We start from the raw sequence: 16,793 nt of genomic DNA on the forward strand, positions 1-16,793 counted from the left end.
ACTTTCCGGACCGTATTATCTTACTCGCATACAGTGAAATTCCCCATTACGGACAGTCCTTATAACCGGACAGCTCCAATAACCGGACAAATTTTGGGCACACAGGTTTTTCATTCCTTTTTTCATACAAATATCATCCTAATAAACGGACACTCTAATAACCGGACGCGGACAAGGTATTTCAAACAATTTTCATAAAAAAATTTCTCATAACCGGACAAAATTCAAAAATATCACAAGGAAGCTTTGTTGTTCATTATAAAAATGAAATAGATGATTCCCCTTTAACGTGTATGCACACATTCAAGCCGTGTGTTTCAAATTAAGGGTAGTTTTCCATTCAGTTTGTTAAGTCAGTTGCATGCGAATAGTTGCGTTCAAAGTTCGTAATAATATGGCGCCGAAAAATAAGGTACTTTCTATTAAAGAAAAAATGGAAATTAGTAATGTTTTCGAAAACGATAAATTATCAATACGTGGAGTTGCAAAAAGGTAAAGTACAGTGAGCCCAGAAATGTAATGGTAGTAGTTACACGTTTCTTTTGCTTTGAAAGGTTCAATATTTGCAAAACACAAGCTCTGAAATCAATAACAATAAAGAAAAAATTCGTTATAAATGGGAATCTGGAGTTAATGTTCATCAAAAGCGAAGTTTTCTTAAAGAAGGCGGCTCTTAAATAGATAGGATGCGTTTTAATTGGCTCGCTAAGACTAGAAGGTAAAACATTCCGATTTCTGGTCCCAGTTTGAAAGCAAAGGCAATGGAAATTGCAGGCAAACTGGGTGTACCTAATTTTAATGCTTCAGATGGATGGCGAAGTGGGGAATAAGGAATAATGTTGCTTTCAAATGCGTATCTGGTGAAGCTACAGATGTAAACCAGGATGGTGTCGAACAGTTTAGAACAAAACCGACATCTCTCTTGACCGGTTACAAGCCTCAAGACATTTACAACGCAGGCGAAAGTGGGCTTTTCTTTCGTGCCTTACCTGACAAAACCCTAACCCTTAAATCCGAAAAATGCGTGGGCGGTAAACTATCAAAGGAAAGACTCACAATTTTGTTCTGTGCTAACATGGCTGGAGATAGGGCGTGCAATGTACAATTTACTTGTTGCCGGTGTTTTCGACTCATATTGGACGGTCTGGTTCCGTGTTCGTCGAAACGTATTCCATCACCAAGTACGGGCCGGAAAATTTTGGTGCTAACTTCTGGGCGAATTTGTCTGCCGCGGATGAGAGTGGGTGGTCCCTTTTCATCACCTGCTCGCCTATACGTGGCTTCCATTGCCGTCTGCGTAAGTCGTAGTGTTTTTTCTATTGCTTTGAAGCTTTGGCTAGGTGCCCTTTTATCTCGTCCCACAACTTGGTGATGGACGGTGGTACGGTTGGTGGCTCTGCTGGTACTGCTCCCTCCGTGCGCACTTGCTGCGGTGCTGTAAGGTCTCTACCGAAGTTGATTTCTGCTGCTGATGCTGTTGTAGATTCGTGGCTGGCCGTGTTTATCGCGAATGCTATTTGCGGTATCTCCTGGTCCCAGGTGCGGTGGTCGTCCTTGCATCGCTGAGCCATCATGGTTTTCACGACTCGGTTGGTTCGCTCGGTGGGGTTTTCGTGCGGGGCGTAGGCTGCCGTAAACTTGTGGTCGATGCGGTGGTCCTTTAAAAACGTTGCTAATGCCTTCCCAACGAATTGTTTGCCGTTGTCTGTGAGGAAGGTTTTCGGGCAGCCAAATCGGTATATGACTCTTTCTTGGAGTGCTTTGATTACGCTTGCCGTTGTCGCTTGGCGCACTGGGATCAACTCCACCCACTTGGAGAATTTGTCCACCATAACAAGGAGGCAAGTATTTCCTTGCTTGGAACGGGGTAGTGGCCCTACGAAGTCAGCGGTTACTATTTCCCACGGTCGTGATGATTGCATGGTTGCCATCAATCCTGCTGGGCGTCTTTGCTCGACTTTGTGCTCTGCGCATCTGATACACTTCCGTACGTGTTTGAGGACATCGCGGAACATCCCGGGCCAGTAATAGTTCTGTTGTGCTCTCTTAAGCGTCTTCTTCACCCCGAGGTGTCCGGCGGCGGCGGCGTCGTGGACTTCCTGTAGTACGTCCTTTCGTCGGTCGGCTGGGATGCACAGCTTCCATTGCGGTGACCGCGACAGTTGATTGCTCGGGGAAATGTGGCGGAAGAGTCGGTTATCGACGATCTGGTAATCTGGATGTGCTTGAGGTTTTTCCCGCACCTGTCTTGCTTTCCTCTCGTGCCAGTCGTTTATTCCGTTGGTTATGGTGTACAAAATGTCATCATCGGCGTGTTGTAGCGGGCAGCGGGAGAGTGCGTCGGCTACCACGTTCTGTGCTCCTTTTCGGTATTCTATCTCGAAATTATATTGTTGCAATTCCAGTGCCCATCTTGCCAGACGTCCAGAGGGGTTTTGGAGTGAGTGCAGCCATTTTAGTGAGTGGTGGTCGGTGATGACGGTGAAGTGATACCCCTCCAGGTACGGTCTCATCTTACGGATACCCCATAGCACGGCGAGGCATTCATGTTCGGTGGCCGAGTATCGTTTTTCCAGCTGGGTTAGGCTTCGGCTGGCGTAGGCTACTACATTCTCGTGGTCGGAATGGCGTTGATAGAGCACGACGCCCAGGCCCTCTCCGCTCGCGTCGGTCTGGAGAAAAAACGGTCGAGAGAAGTCCGGACAACAAAGTATTGGCGCGCTGGAGAGCTTATCCTTGAGAGCTTTGAAAGCGTGATTTTGTTGCGCCTCCCATTTCCAGACTTGTCCCTTTTTCAGCAGTTGGTTAAGCGGCGCGGCGAGCGTAGAGAAGTCTGCCACGAAGCGGCGGTACCATGACGCGAGTCCAAGAAAACGGCGGAGCTCTTTGAGCGTTTTCGGTGCGGGCATCTCCTCTACAGCGGATACTTTTGCTGGATCGGTGTGAATTCCTTTCGAACTGATGATATGTCCTAGGTAATGGAGTTGTTGCTGGACGAAGCTGCATTTTTCGAAGTTTACTTGCATCCTGTGTCTTTGTAGGCGCTCGAACACTTCCCTCAAGATCGCCAAGTGCTCTGCGAAGGTATCTCCCAATACGATGATATCGTCCAGGTACGCGAAAACTTTTGGTTGGAGTTCGGGTCCAAGTATCGAATCCAGAGCGCGTTGAAAGGTAGCCGGAGCAGAGTGTAGGCCAAATGGCATGACTTTCCACTGGAACAACCCTCTGCCAGGAACTGTAAATGCGGTGTATGGTCGGGATGCTCTGGCGAGCGGGATTTGCCAGTAGTCGTTCTTCAAGTCAATGGTCGAGATGAATTTCGCCTCTTTCAGCTGGTCGAGAATGGCTCCAATTTGCGGCAACGGGTAAGCGTCTGGTTCGCTGGCGGCGTTGAGTTGACGGTAATCGATGCACATCCTCCACGTGCCCTGTTTTTGCGGACTAGCACGATTGGCGAGCTGTACGCGCTTCGCGATTGTTCTATCCTTCCTCCTGCTAATAGCTCGTCTACCTCTTCGTTGATGACTTGTTGCATGGCCGGGTTGCGGGGGTAGTATCGTTGCTTCAGCGGTCGGTTATGTTTGAGACGAATCGTATGCTCGGCTGCAGTGCTTGGTCCGATGATTTCGCCAAACCGTTTTTGGTGATGCGCCAGGAAGTTTCCCAGTTCCGTGTTTTGTTCGTCGCTCAGGTGTTCTCGGCTCGTCAATGCACATAGCGTATCCAGTTCGGGTGCTCTCTTGGTCACGGTGGCCTCTAGCGGCTGACCATCCAGCGTGAGGATGATTCCCCTCTGTCTTAGGAAGTCCATTCCGAGGATTACCTGTTCGGCCAAGTTTGGGATAACGGATAGCATCGCGTCTGTGGTTCGTCCTTGATACACAATCCTTGCCGGGTAGGAGTTCGAGGTAAAGACACACGTTTGGTCTGCCAGCTGGATGCTTCGCTTGTTGGGGCGCGCCTTGATGTTGTTCTTTTCTAGGTGTTTCCGTACGGTGTCATCTACATAGGATAGGGTGGCGCCGGTGTCCACTAGTGCGCGCACGCTCATGTCCTCGATGACCACTGGTATATAGAATCGGCCATCTACTTGTGTTTTTGCGGTCGATTTGCTGGCGGGTGGTTCCTTCGGCTTCTCTGGTCGGACGTACGGTGCTTGGCGGCTTCCTTTAATAGCGTTGGACGGCGTTCGGGGTGCGTTCTCGGTAGTTGGGCTAGTCGGAGGGCATGGGCAGTCCCTGGAGAGGATGTTGTCTTGGCCACACCGGGAGCAGAACTTCCTCCAGGGGCCCCTACATTGGAAGCGGTGGTGTCCGCGTTCCTTGCAGCGCCAACAGCACTCTTTGCTGTCGTATTCCATGGGTAGGTGGTATAGGCTGTGGGCCACCATTTTTCCCTGTTTCGCTTCCTCGCCTCTTAACAGCTCATACTCTTCCGTTAGCTCCAGGAGCTCCTCGATCGTCCTAAACTCGCTGCGTTTGACAAAAAGGCGGTATTCCACGCGTAGACCATCAAAGATCCGTTCGAGGTGATTCTCTTCGCACATCGTCGGGTGTTGGCGGATCAGCGTTTCCAGTGCGAGGATGTAGTCCTTGGCCTTCTCTCGGCCTTGCTGTTTGCGTTGTCGGATGGCTTCTTCCAAATGTCGTATGTGTCGCTTGGGTAGAAAAAAATTTTGCACCTCCCTCCGCATCTCGCTCCAGCGGTGTATGTGTTGCTTACGGACGCGGTACCATTGCAATGCTTTCCCACGTAGAAGCTCCGGCAGTGTTGGGAGGAGTCGGTCGACGGGGATGCGGTAGCATTCGGCAAGCTCCTCTATCCTCTCAAGAAATTCGTGCAGTGACTCCTCCCCCGAAAAGTGCAAGTCCCAGCGGCGAACGGTATTCATAAGTTCACCGTCGCTCATTTCGTCTCGTTTTGGTAGTGCGTTCTCTCCCTTTCCTCCGTGCGGCTGTGGGCTGTTGATCTGGATTGTAGGGATCGGCTTTGTTGTTGGCTGGGGTAGCGTAGCGAACTTCCCCTCTTCCTCGTTCACTTCTCGTTCCAGCTCTTTCAACAGGTCTTCACTGGATTTCCTGGCGCGTTTCGCTCGCACGTAAGTACTCAGTGCGCGACGCAGCTCGGCTACGGTTTGGCCTTCCACGTCGATTCGGTGTTCCTTACACTCCTCGATCAGCTTCTCCTTCCTAAGTAGGTAGATCCAATTGAGCGAGTCGGTGTTCAGTAGCGTGCCTTCCGGAGCCTGTGTGTGTGTTGTTTCTAGCGGTGCGTTCGTCGAACCCGCCCCGGCAGTGTTGGTGGTGGTTGTAGTTGTTTTTCCACGGTCATCTGCGGAGGAGGGTCCCTGCTCGGGCGCCATTTATGAGGTGGGTTTTGTCTAAGGCTGGGGTAACACTCAGTCAATCCAGAGTCGAGTAAAGGTCCCACAAACCCCTACTGAATAAATACACGATATTTATGTGTTACGAACGCACACACACACGGCTGGGGATATTAGGCGGACAGCAGCTTTCCGTACAAAGATGGAGGCGGTGGCTAATAGGCGTAGTAGTAGCGGAGGGGCCAGTACGGTGGTTTAGCGGCGGTGCAGTAGCGGGTGGATGGTACGGTTGTCCGGGAGCAGCGGCGGGATCAGCGCGGCGGCCGGACGGCGGACAGTACTAGCGGACGGATTGGTACAGTAGTATGAGCGCAGTGGCTGGACGGCGGACAGTATTAGCGGACGGATGGATGTAGCGGTATGGACGTAGTGACGGCACCAGCGAACTGGAGGGACGGTGATGCAGCGGCTTAACGGCGGTAGGATGGCGAACGGCCAACGGTCGTCGTAGCAGCGGCGTGACGGATACAGCGGCTTAACGGTGGTAAGATGGCGAGCGGCCAACGGTCGTCGTAGCAGCGGCGTGACGGATACAGCGGCTCAACGGCGGTAGGATGGCGAACGGCCAACGGTCGTCGTAGCAGCGGCGTGACGGATGCAGCGGCTTAACGGCGGTAGGATGGCGAACAGCCAACGGTCGTCGTAGCAGCGGCGTGACGGATGCAGCGGCTTAACGGGGGCAGGATGGCGAACGGCCAACGGTCGTCGTAGCAGCGGCGGGACGGATACAGCGGCTTAACGGCGGTAGGATGTCGAACGGCCAACGGTCGTCGTAGCAGCGGCGGCACCAGAGGGGCGACGGCAGCGGCGGTGGGCTACGGAGCGCGTACCAGGGCAGAGAGAGAGAGTGAGAAAATAGGCCGGCGACGGGGTTTACCTGGACAGCGGCTGCGTGTTCCGGGCGGGGTCGGATAGGCGTACCAACGGGCTGGTATTGGTCGGTCGGCTGCAACGGGATCCGTCTAGTCGCTCTTCTTCGGCAGCTGTGGTAGTCGCGGGTCAGTCACCTGCGGAAGAGACTGCGAGGACTCGTTAGTGCTGGTTTCACTGCTGGACACCCCCGCCTCCCTAGTTGCACGCTTATAGAAGGTGCGTAAGAGGGGCGGGGCTGTACCAGCCGATACACCGTGGATCGATCCGTGCGCGGAGGGGAAGTGCACCCTAACGGCACAGCGGTAGCCCCTTATGCGCACGAATCGACTCACGGCCGAACCCAGAGTTGAGGGGGAGGGGGGTATAGTCATTAAGGCGTCGGGCCGCTCAACACCCAGGGGCGCGACGGGTGGCAATAGCACAAAGGCATCCGCCCCGCTCGTCCTTACCCGGGTGAAGGGTGACCCGTGCCATGACGGCTCCCCTTCCACTCAACTAGCCGAAGCCAGAGCTGAGGGGGGAGGGGGTTATGTAGTCTTTAGGGCGTCGGGCCGCTCAACACCCAAGGGGGCGACGGGTGGCAATAGCACAAAGGCATCCGCCCCGCTCGTCCTTACCTGGGTGAAGGGTGACCCGCGCCATGACAGCGCCCCTTCCACTCAGCTGGCCGAAGCCAGAGCTGAGGGGGAGGGGTGACATAGTCATCAAGGCGTCGGGCCGCTCAATACCCAGGGGGGCGGCGGGTGGCAATAGCACAAAGGCATCCGCCCCGCTCGTCCTTACCTGGGTGAAGGGTGACCCGCGCCATGACAGCGCCCCTTCCACTCAGCTGGCTAGCAGGAGTGGCAATTTTGTCTTTAAAAAGACAACCACTCCCGCTGGCTCACCTGCGAGGACTGAATTGCAAAAATGCAAATTCAGTGTTTATATGGGTGGTGACACAAACTGGTTGAGAATTCAACGCTCCGTTATTGTGGTTTTCATTGGTTCGCAATTTAGTTGGTTGTTGAATATGCTATAAAAGAAGTGGTTGTTGGCTATGCTATAGCAAAATAAATACAGGGAGGTTCAGGTTTAGGTGAATAAGGAAATACAGGGGGAATTACGTTATTGTAACGTTACGTTACACAAGTACCTTCTCCTAATGAGATAGTTCTGTTCGGAGTTAGTGTGATTCACTGCTAGCCATGAAACTGTCATCGTTTTTCTAAAATTAATAACTTATTACAGAGCTTATGAATGCGCATTGTCACAAATTCCAATGTGTAATCCAACCGATTCTCAAGCCATTGGATCATACAACACAATACGGGCCCAATTCGAAGTGCCTAATATCTGCTCTAACAAAGATATATAACTGCTTCCGTTAACAATCCGTCATTGTATTTCACAACCGATTCCATAACATAATTCGGAATTTTAATTCTCAAACTCTTTCTTCCATTCAAAATTACTTCCAAGCGCAGCTAATTGCTTTTTGCATTGCTGAAACATGAAATAGGTATTTGTGTAATGGGAATTCCAACACGCAAAAGAAAAATTCCAGGGGCTGAAACTGTTATTCCTTTTATAATATAAGTCCATGCAAAACTATTAATTTTGGACTTTAAATATATTTGGATCAAGATAAAAATTATTTTCGGATTTTTATTTTTTGAGTCCGATAGAACTAGTTAAAATCGGACTTTTAAAAATAAAAGTCCCGAAATAAAAATTAAATCAAGACTTTTATTTTTTAAGGCCGAAATAAAAGTCCCGCTTGATAACAAAAAACGGCTTATCCGAATTAAACAAATTTGGTACCAATCGATCCTCCTGGATTCCTAAAATTCAAAACCTTGTGGACTTTTGAAAATTTCTGTTAATAATACTAGAAATTTATCAAAAACAAACTAGATCGAAAATCTCGTAGTATAAGTGGTGAACTTGCAGTGGATTTTTGCATTAAATTTCGATCCAATACAACTATTAGAGTGAAAATTGGTAAACCGCATTCTGCTATGATAGGAAAGCTTTCCAAAAAAATAAATGGTCGTAATCCAAATAATGGTCGTCCAAATATGAGCCAAATCGGTCCACAAATACGATTTTTGTGAATATCTCCATCCATGCGCCACCTAGCGGCGATTTTTTTCTTATTATTGCATTGTCATCGGGTTCTGAACTATATTCCAAGTTTCATGCTTGTAGCTTAGCGGGAAGTTACTTAAATTTCAATTACAAGATTCGTTCACAACGGGCGTGCAGCCGTGCATGCGGCCATGCGGCCTGTCAACTCAAGCTAAATAAAACCGTTTAAAAATAAAATATACCGAACTTTAATTACGAATAATTTGCAGCCAATCAATGGCCATAAAAGCTCATAATTTAAAAAATCATGTGTGCAGAACTACCGGTTTCGAAGAGTCCTTAAATGATCACGGAAGGATCCCAAAATGATGTCAAAATATTTCCTAAATGATCCCGAAATTACCCTAACGGGATCCCGAAGACCATCCAGAAATTATACCGGAAGGTTCCCCAATTGATGCCGAAATAAACCCGACGCGGTCCCGAAAACCATCCATAATGATCCCGCAATACTCCCGAAAAAGTCCCGAAATAATCCTCATGGAATCCCGTACGGATCCCGAAAACTATCCAGAAATGATGCCGGAAGGATACCCAAATTATACCGAAAAAGTCCCGAAATGACCCTGACGGGATTCCGAAAGTCATCCAGGAATGATACCGGAAGGATTCCCAAATGATCCCGCCATAGTCCCGAAATAACTCCGACATATTCACGTACTTAGCGATGAATTCAAGTAGCCAGTTTTGATATTTTTATATACAGGTGGGTGTGACTTTAATTCGATTTTAAAACTTTTTCCGTCGGCATGTACAAATACAAATATGAAGTTCGCTTACCAATTTGCAAAAATTTTGCTCAAAGTATGTACGAGTTATAGCACTTGAAAGTCCAAAAAATTTTATTTGGAATGTAGTTGGTGCCGCGCCCATTGTCCAAAAAAAATTATGTGTATCAACTACATGCAATGTCAGTAATTTACGTGCCAAATTTAAATAATGTGGCTTCTTTAGATACTCAAATACTGTATGTTCTGTGCGGAAATTTCTATATACAGAAAGAGGCGTGGCTACTGACCGATTACGACCATTTATTTTTTTGGAAAGCTTTCCTATCATAGCAGAATGCGGTTTACCAATTTTCACTCTAATAGTTGTATTGGATCGAAATTTATTGCAAAAATCCACTGCAAGTTCACCACTTATACTACGAGATTTTCGATCTAGTTTGTTTATGATAAATTTCTAGTATTATTAACAGAAATTTTCAAAAGTCCACAAGGTTTTGAATTTTAGGAATCCAGGAGGATCGATTGGTACCAAATTTGTTTAATTCGGATAAGCCGTTTCTTTGTTATCAAGCGGGACTTTTATTTCGGCCTTAAAAAATAAAAGTCTTGATTTAACTTTTATTTCGGGACTTTTAGTTTTAAAAGTTCGAGTTTAACTAGTTCTATCGCACTTAAAAAATGAAAAGACAGATTTTACTTTTATATGTGTACTTTTATGGAAAAAGTTCGAAAAATAAGAAGACTGCATGATTCGACATGATATTGCTATAGGGATACCTGGGAACTCAAACATTTTCACCTAGGACAATTTTTTTACCAGGGCTTTTTCGACTCCGAAAAAGAATAATTATTATTATTTTCCGTCCCTGAAAAATACTCAACGTTGCCTGCACTTACATACAAACAAACATTCATATGTAAATTCCCCTTTGAGTCTGTATGCCGAAATTGTTTGGCAAAAATTATTTTATTAATAATTAATATAGCTTTACTCTCACCAAAATAGTTTATAGACTTTAAACTTCTCGAAAGCTATTGCATGAATTTGTGAATGTTTTTTTGTCGTTACATACATACAAACATTTATATATACGTACTTGTGTGTAACAACAAAGTTTACGCTAATAAGGCATAATTTTACAGAAATTTATGTTTATGAACTTAATCGCGCACTAAAAAATATGCCTCCTAAAAGAAAGAAGCAAATCCTATACAGTGACGGACAAAGGTTTATATACACCTCCTACTTTCGTTATTTAGAAAAGACATAAACATTACTTAAAATGTTAATATGCAATTTCATTTTAAACTTTTTTTTAATGATTTTACCTATAACAAATCCGTTCTCGGACATAACACAACTAAGTTATGGCGAAAAAACGCAATATTGGCATTGACAAAAGTGTACATACAGCATTAGTTACCTAGCTTTTATTCTATTAGGCTGTCTTGTATGAGGCCTTAAGTATAGAGATGGGATTCTACCGTGTATTTACCATTTTTATTGGTAAAAACCAGGAAAATACCCGGAATATTCTTCTTTATATCCAGCTGTACTTGTATACGGGGTATTATAACTTTGATTGGATAACGATTGGTTGTACAGGTATAAAGGAATGGAGATAGATATAGACTTCCATATATCAAAATCATCAGTATCGAAAAAAAATTGATAGAGCCATGTCCGTCCGTCCGCCTAACCGTTAACACGATAAATTGAGTAAATATTGAGATATCTTCACCAAATTTGGTACACGAGCTTATCTGGACCCAGAATAGTATTGAAAATGAACGAAATCGGATGATAACCACGCCCACTTTTTATATATATTACATTTTGAAAAACACAAAAAACCTGATTATTTAGTAAATAATACACCTAGAATGTTGAAATTTGATGTGTGGACTGATATTGCGATTCTTGATAAAAATTTGAAAAAAAAAAAAATTTAAATGGGCGTGGCACCGCCCACTTGTGATAAAATCAATTTTACAAATATTATTAACCATAAATCAAAAATCGTTCAACCTATCGTAACAAAATTCGGCAGAGAGGTTGCCTTTACTATAAGTAATGCTTTGAAGCAAAAATTAACGAAATCGGTTAATACCACGCCCACCACCGCCAGATTTTTAAAAAGGTCGTGGACGAATAAAATAAGCAATATCTTTGCAAAAAGGAGTTTATATCAATGGTATTTCATTTCCCAATTGGATTTAAAACAATAAATAGGAATAACTTCAAATTTAAAAAAATGGGCGTGGCACCGACCCTATTATGACAAGCAATTTTCTATGTTTCGGGAGCCATAACTCGAAGAAAAATTAACGGATCATAAAAAATTGGGTACACAAATTTTCCCTATACCAGGAAATATTTCTAGAAAAATTGGAAGAGATCGGTTAAAAACCACGCCCACTTTTATATAAAAGATTTTTAAAAGGGTCGTAAACGAAAATATTAAGTTATATCTTAGCGAAAAAGAGTTTTGTATAAATAGAATTTTACTTTCTAAATTGAATTATAACATTAAATTGGAACACACTAAAATTTTTGAAAATGGGTGTGGCACCGCCCCTTTTTTGTCTAAGCAATTTTCAATGTTTCGGTAGCCTTAACTCGAAGAAAAATTTACAAATCGTAACAAAATTGGGTACACATATTTTCCTTATAGCAGGAAATGTTTCTAGTAAAAAATGGATAAGATTGTTTAAGGACCACGTCCACTTTTATATAAATGACTTTAAAAGGATCGTAAGCAAAAATTATAAGTGAAATCTTAGCGAAAAATAGTTTTGTACCAATCGTATTTTGTACCGTTATAATAAGAAATGGGGAAAAATTCAAATCTAGAAAAATGGGCGCGGCATTTCCCCTTTCTTACAATGCATTTCCCAACGTTTCTGTAGCCATAACTCGACGAAAAATTTGGTGTTTAACAGGAAATATTTTCATATGTATTTAATTAGCGAGCTTTGCTCATATTGCTTTATACAATGGTTTTTGTAATTGATATTAGAGAAAAATTGTAAGTTTACAAACGGCGATGGTTACTAGGACATGTTTCTGAATTTCACTTCTTCATCAGCTAGCTTTTCGGGAGCTGAGCGTTGATGGAAATATTTTCATTAAAAATGGACTAAATCGGTTAAATCGCTTTCTTTTATATAAAAGATTTTGTAAAAATGAGTAGATGCAGGTAATAAGCTATTTCCAGTAAAAGTTTGTTAATAACCCTGCCCTTTTTTTTTTTTTGTAATAACGTTTTAACTACAATGGCACTTGTGTGTTTATGTTTATTGTTCTTTTAAATCTTTATTTTAAAATAAACAGTAGGGAAATCCCCTTTTCTGAACGAAAACTGCAATATTTACCGCTCAATGTTATTGGTGTTAGCCTCTGTATCCGTTTTGCTTCTTTTAAACGAAAATTAGTTCAGAATAGAATCATATATATGTACATATATGTATTATTGCGCAGCTTTGTAACACTATTAAGTACACAAAACAAGCAACAATAGCATTTCAAGTGTACACCCGAACTTAGACTTCCTTACTTGTTGTGTCTATTTTGGATATTCTGTAATAATTTGAATAGAGGTTGCTTGGAATTATAGTTAAGAAATTAAATTATTACGCCATTTGAAATTAAGAAATTTTCGTTTTGATTTTAAACAAGCAACCCAGCAAACATTCGAAATCAACAATTAGTGCGAACTCATTTAGGAGCGTGAAGTGAATACGATATGACTCCTAGCAGTACCATAAGAATCTCATATTTTACCGCTAATATGAATCCTACACAGGCCTCTTTGTGATATCATTTATGAGCCTTATTGGCCCCATAAATTGCTTATTTTGAATTCTATTATGGCACAATTCATGGCTTTTAGGAAGAATTATGACACATATCCAAAGCAAAAAATATAGGGAAACAATTTTTGTAATAAAATTACCCTGAAATTATCCTGTTAATAGAAATGAAATAAGTTTAGTAAATTGAATTAAATTTTTATCTATACTATAATAAATCACTAGAAAATCGTGTCTGTCCATCTAAGATTTATAAAAAAAAAATGAGTGTACTTGGCGTTTGGAATGTCGTAGAATCCATCGGCACCACTTTTTTCTGTTTGTCTGTTTGTCGGTTTGTCTGTTTGTCTGTATGCTATCGATAATCTCGGAAACTAACGAATGGATTTTTATGAGACTTTCACAGATGGATAGCCTGTAATCCAGAAGAGAATCTAGAACTTATTTCATTAAAATCGCGTGAGAAACAAAAAAGATATAGTTGTTTAAGCTATAATTAAGCTACTTTTAAGGATTTTTTTTTTTTGAAAAACGAAGGAAAATACACTTAGTTTCCAAACAAATATCAGAGAATGCCTTTGCAAAGTTTTTTTTCAGCTTCATATAAATTAAAAATCAAATTCATGAATAGATACAGTGGCGTACCAAAAAAAATTATTTCACGCTGCCATATTACGATAATCGGTTAAAATGAGGTTACCTAAAACCTCTAAATATGCGTACAATATGGGCATCAAACAATAGAGGAAGGTCACAGGTTTCATTTGAATTTTGTGAAATTTCGATAAATTAATCGATAACTGAGTTATCGGTCAAAATGTATTTGCTCCAAAATCTTTAAATTTACCTACAATATGAAATACTTTTAGCTAAGATTTTAAACCTTTTACACGCGTTAATCAGGGACTCAAACCTTTTGGTGCAATTCGGTTTATCTATTCGCTGACAGGTCGCGCAATGTTTTCGTGTGTACTGCGATGCTTTGGTAGGTGTGCGATTGGTTGTCGTACACATACATTATAACATAACATAACATTTATTTAATTAATTTCATTGTACAACTAAGACTAGTCAGTCTTTTATATGTGCATCAGCAATGGGATACATTCTATTATTTAGTATTTATATTTAAAAAAAAAAAACATTACTTAAAAGATAAAATAAAATATTTGATTCAAGCTTAATACTAATGCAATGGCACTTAACAATTTAAAAGGCAGTAAGTGATATAGATAGTAAGTGAAATTTAGAAAATAGAGAGAGACAGAAAATAGAGATTAAGATACTAGCAGCTTATTTGTAGTTACGAGGTCAGCGTCATATCGAGGTCACTAAAATATTTGTATATTAGCTTTCTGAAGTTGCTTCTATTTAGTTCTGATTTTAAATTTTCTGGAATCCTGTTCCACATTTTAATTGCACTAATGAAAAACAGCCGGCTAGATGTTAGTGTACTATATTTCGAGATTATTAAGCTGTTTAGTCTCTGAGATCTGGTTAATTGAATCTTGTCATACAGATATTTAGGGGTTTTCCATTCTAGCAACTTAAACATGAAAATACAGTTCCTGGCGGCCAAATATTGCATAATACTACAACCCAAAATTTTGTCGTACCATGGTGATATGTGAGCATAACGACTTATGCCATAAACATACCGTGTAACATTGTTGAAGGCTACATTTACCTTATTTGCTGATAGCGAGTCAAGTTTACTATATACTAATTCCGCGTACGTAAAATGGGGCACAATCAATTGTATCGCGAGTTTTTTACGTATCTCTTGTGGCGTAAACGCTGCAGACATTCTCAACCTACGCAGAATAAAATAAACATTGCTTACCAATTTGTTAACATGATAACCACAGCTAAGTTTATTATTTATTATAAACCCAAGGTTCTTTATTTTGTGAGTGATCTCAAGGGTGGATGTACCGATTACTAAAGGCGGTATATCATCAGGGTCTATTTCGGTTTTACATATGGGTACAACATATGATTTACTTGCATTTAAACACAAAACATTTTTTTGCGCCCAGCACAATATAGCAGACAGATCGTTATTTACTTTGTAACATAAATCTTCTACAAGACCGATACGATTTGAAAGATATAACTGAATATCATCAGCATACGCATGCGCACTAAAATGTTTACACACCGAAAATACGTCGTTAATAAACATACTAAACAAGAGCGGGCCAAGTATTGAGCCTTGCGGGACACCTGTTTTGACAGCTTTGAACTGAGATGAGGCATTACCACATAAAACACGTTGAACCCTTCCCGTTAAATAACTTAACAACAGTTTCGAAGAGCTATCAGAGAACTCGAAAAAATGCCTTAGCTTCCAGCATAACAGAGAATGGTTGACTGAGTCAAATGCCTTAGAGAAATCTAAGAGGCAAAGTATAGTTATTTCTCCTTTATCAAAAGGCGTTCTTATGTCATCTACAATTTTAAGCATAGCAGTAGCACAATTGTGCCCAGGCCTAAACCCAGACTGCAATGGAGAAAGCAAATTATTCTTTTGAATATGCACCGCAATTTGGTCAGCCATCAAATTTTCACACACTTTGGAAAATGATGGCAGGATACTAATTGGTCTATAGTCACTCGTGTTGGACGCAAGAGGTTTTTTTGGAGTCGGAAAAATAATTGCCTTTTTCCAAGCATCCGGAAAATAACCACTTGTGAAGATATGGTTAATAATGTGAGTGAGAGCACCTACTATATACGGAAGTAAAATTTTAACAAATTTCAATTATATACCATCATTTCCAACTGCGTAAGACTTGATCGCCATTACAGCTTTGTACACTTCATTTTCGCTGACGCAGATGAATTCAAAGGGGTTTTGGATTAAAAGTTGTGAGGGCAACTCTGTGTCGTCACTAATACTGACGGGGCTTACATTCTCAGTGAAATTATCAGTGAAATAATCGTTTATAACATCAGGGTCAATACACTAAATAAAATTAAAAAAAAAAAAAATTATAAGGGCCACTTTAATATAAATACGCATCCCGAACAACGTCAGGTACCCTGCTAGTTTAGAATAAATTGTCACAGTTACCAATTTTAATATTTTCCGTTTGTTCATAATTTCATCAAATTTGAATCTTAAAAGACTCTTAGGTGATACAATTTCTGAGGCTCAAATTTTTCACATACATATTAGACTCCAGAATTTTAGGGGCTTCGAAAATGTTTATAGGGTACACATAAGCTACCCCTCAAACATGCTTATGGCGCTCATAATTTAAGAATCCAAAATGAGGAATCAGAAAAAGGATCATATGGGATCATTTTATGACTGCGATGTGATGGCATGCCAAATATTTGTCAAAGCAAGTTTGGAACAAATATTGATATTTTATTAGGAAAATTTTTCATTAAAAAAAATAAATTACATTTCGACATTATTGCTACCTTTGCTCGAACCCAATATAGTACCAACAAGCGCCGGCGACGGTGCGCTACCTTTTATGGTTTCCTCCTTAATATTTTGTTATAGATTTTGTTATTTAATGCCAACGTGTCATTCGTGTAAGAGTTCATTAGAGTTATAATTACGCTGGAAAGAGTTCTAGAAGAATTTAAATATGAACTGTTTAAAAGTTTTTTAAAATTCATATCGGGCTCTAATTTAGGCTTATATGATATTTGAGAATAGGCTCATATAGGGCGACCGTTGGCCTCGTAAATGAGGTCATAACGACTGTAAGCGCCCCGATTTAGATATCTTTTCTGGCTCCTTTTTGACTTGAAATTTTTGCTGGGCAATTTAAAATTTTTTTTGCAACGGCATGCATTGGGTAAAGATTGAAAACGCTGGATTACAGATTAAAACTAATTCA

The 16,793-nt window shown here is 41.9% G+C and overlaps 1 pseudogene; it reads left to right on the forward strand.

Annotated features, from left to right (window-relative positions):
- The first annotated feature begins 361 nt into the window (after positions 1-361).
- LOC137241037 (tigger transposable element-derived protein 4-like) overlaps positions 362-16,793 on the forward strand; it is a 63,625-nt pseudogene continuing 47,193 nt past the window's right edge.

The sequence above is a fragment of the Eurosta solidaginis genome, chromosome 1 (genome assembly GCF_040869045.1).
Source record: "Eurosta solidaginis isolate ZX-2024a chromosome 1, ASM4086904v1, whole genome shotgun sequence".
Taxonomy (NCBI): domain Eukaryota; kingdom Metazoa; phylum Arthropoda; class Insecta; order Diptera; family Tephritidae; genus Eurosta; species Eurosta solidaginis.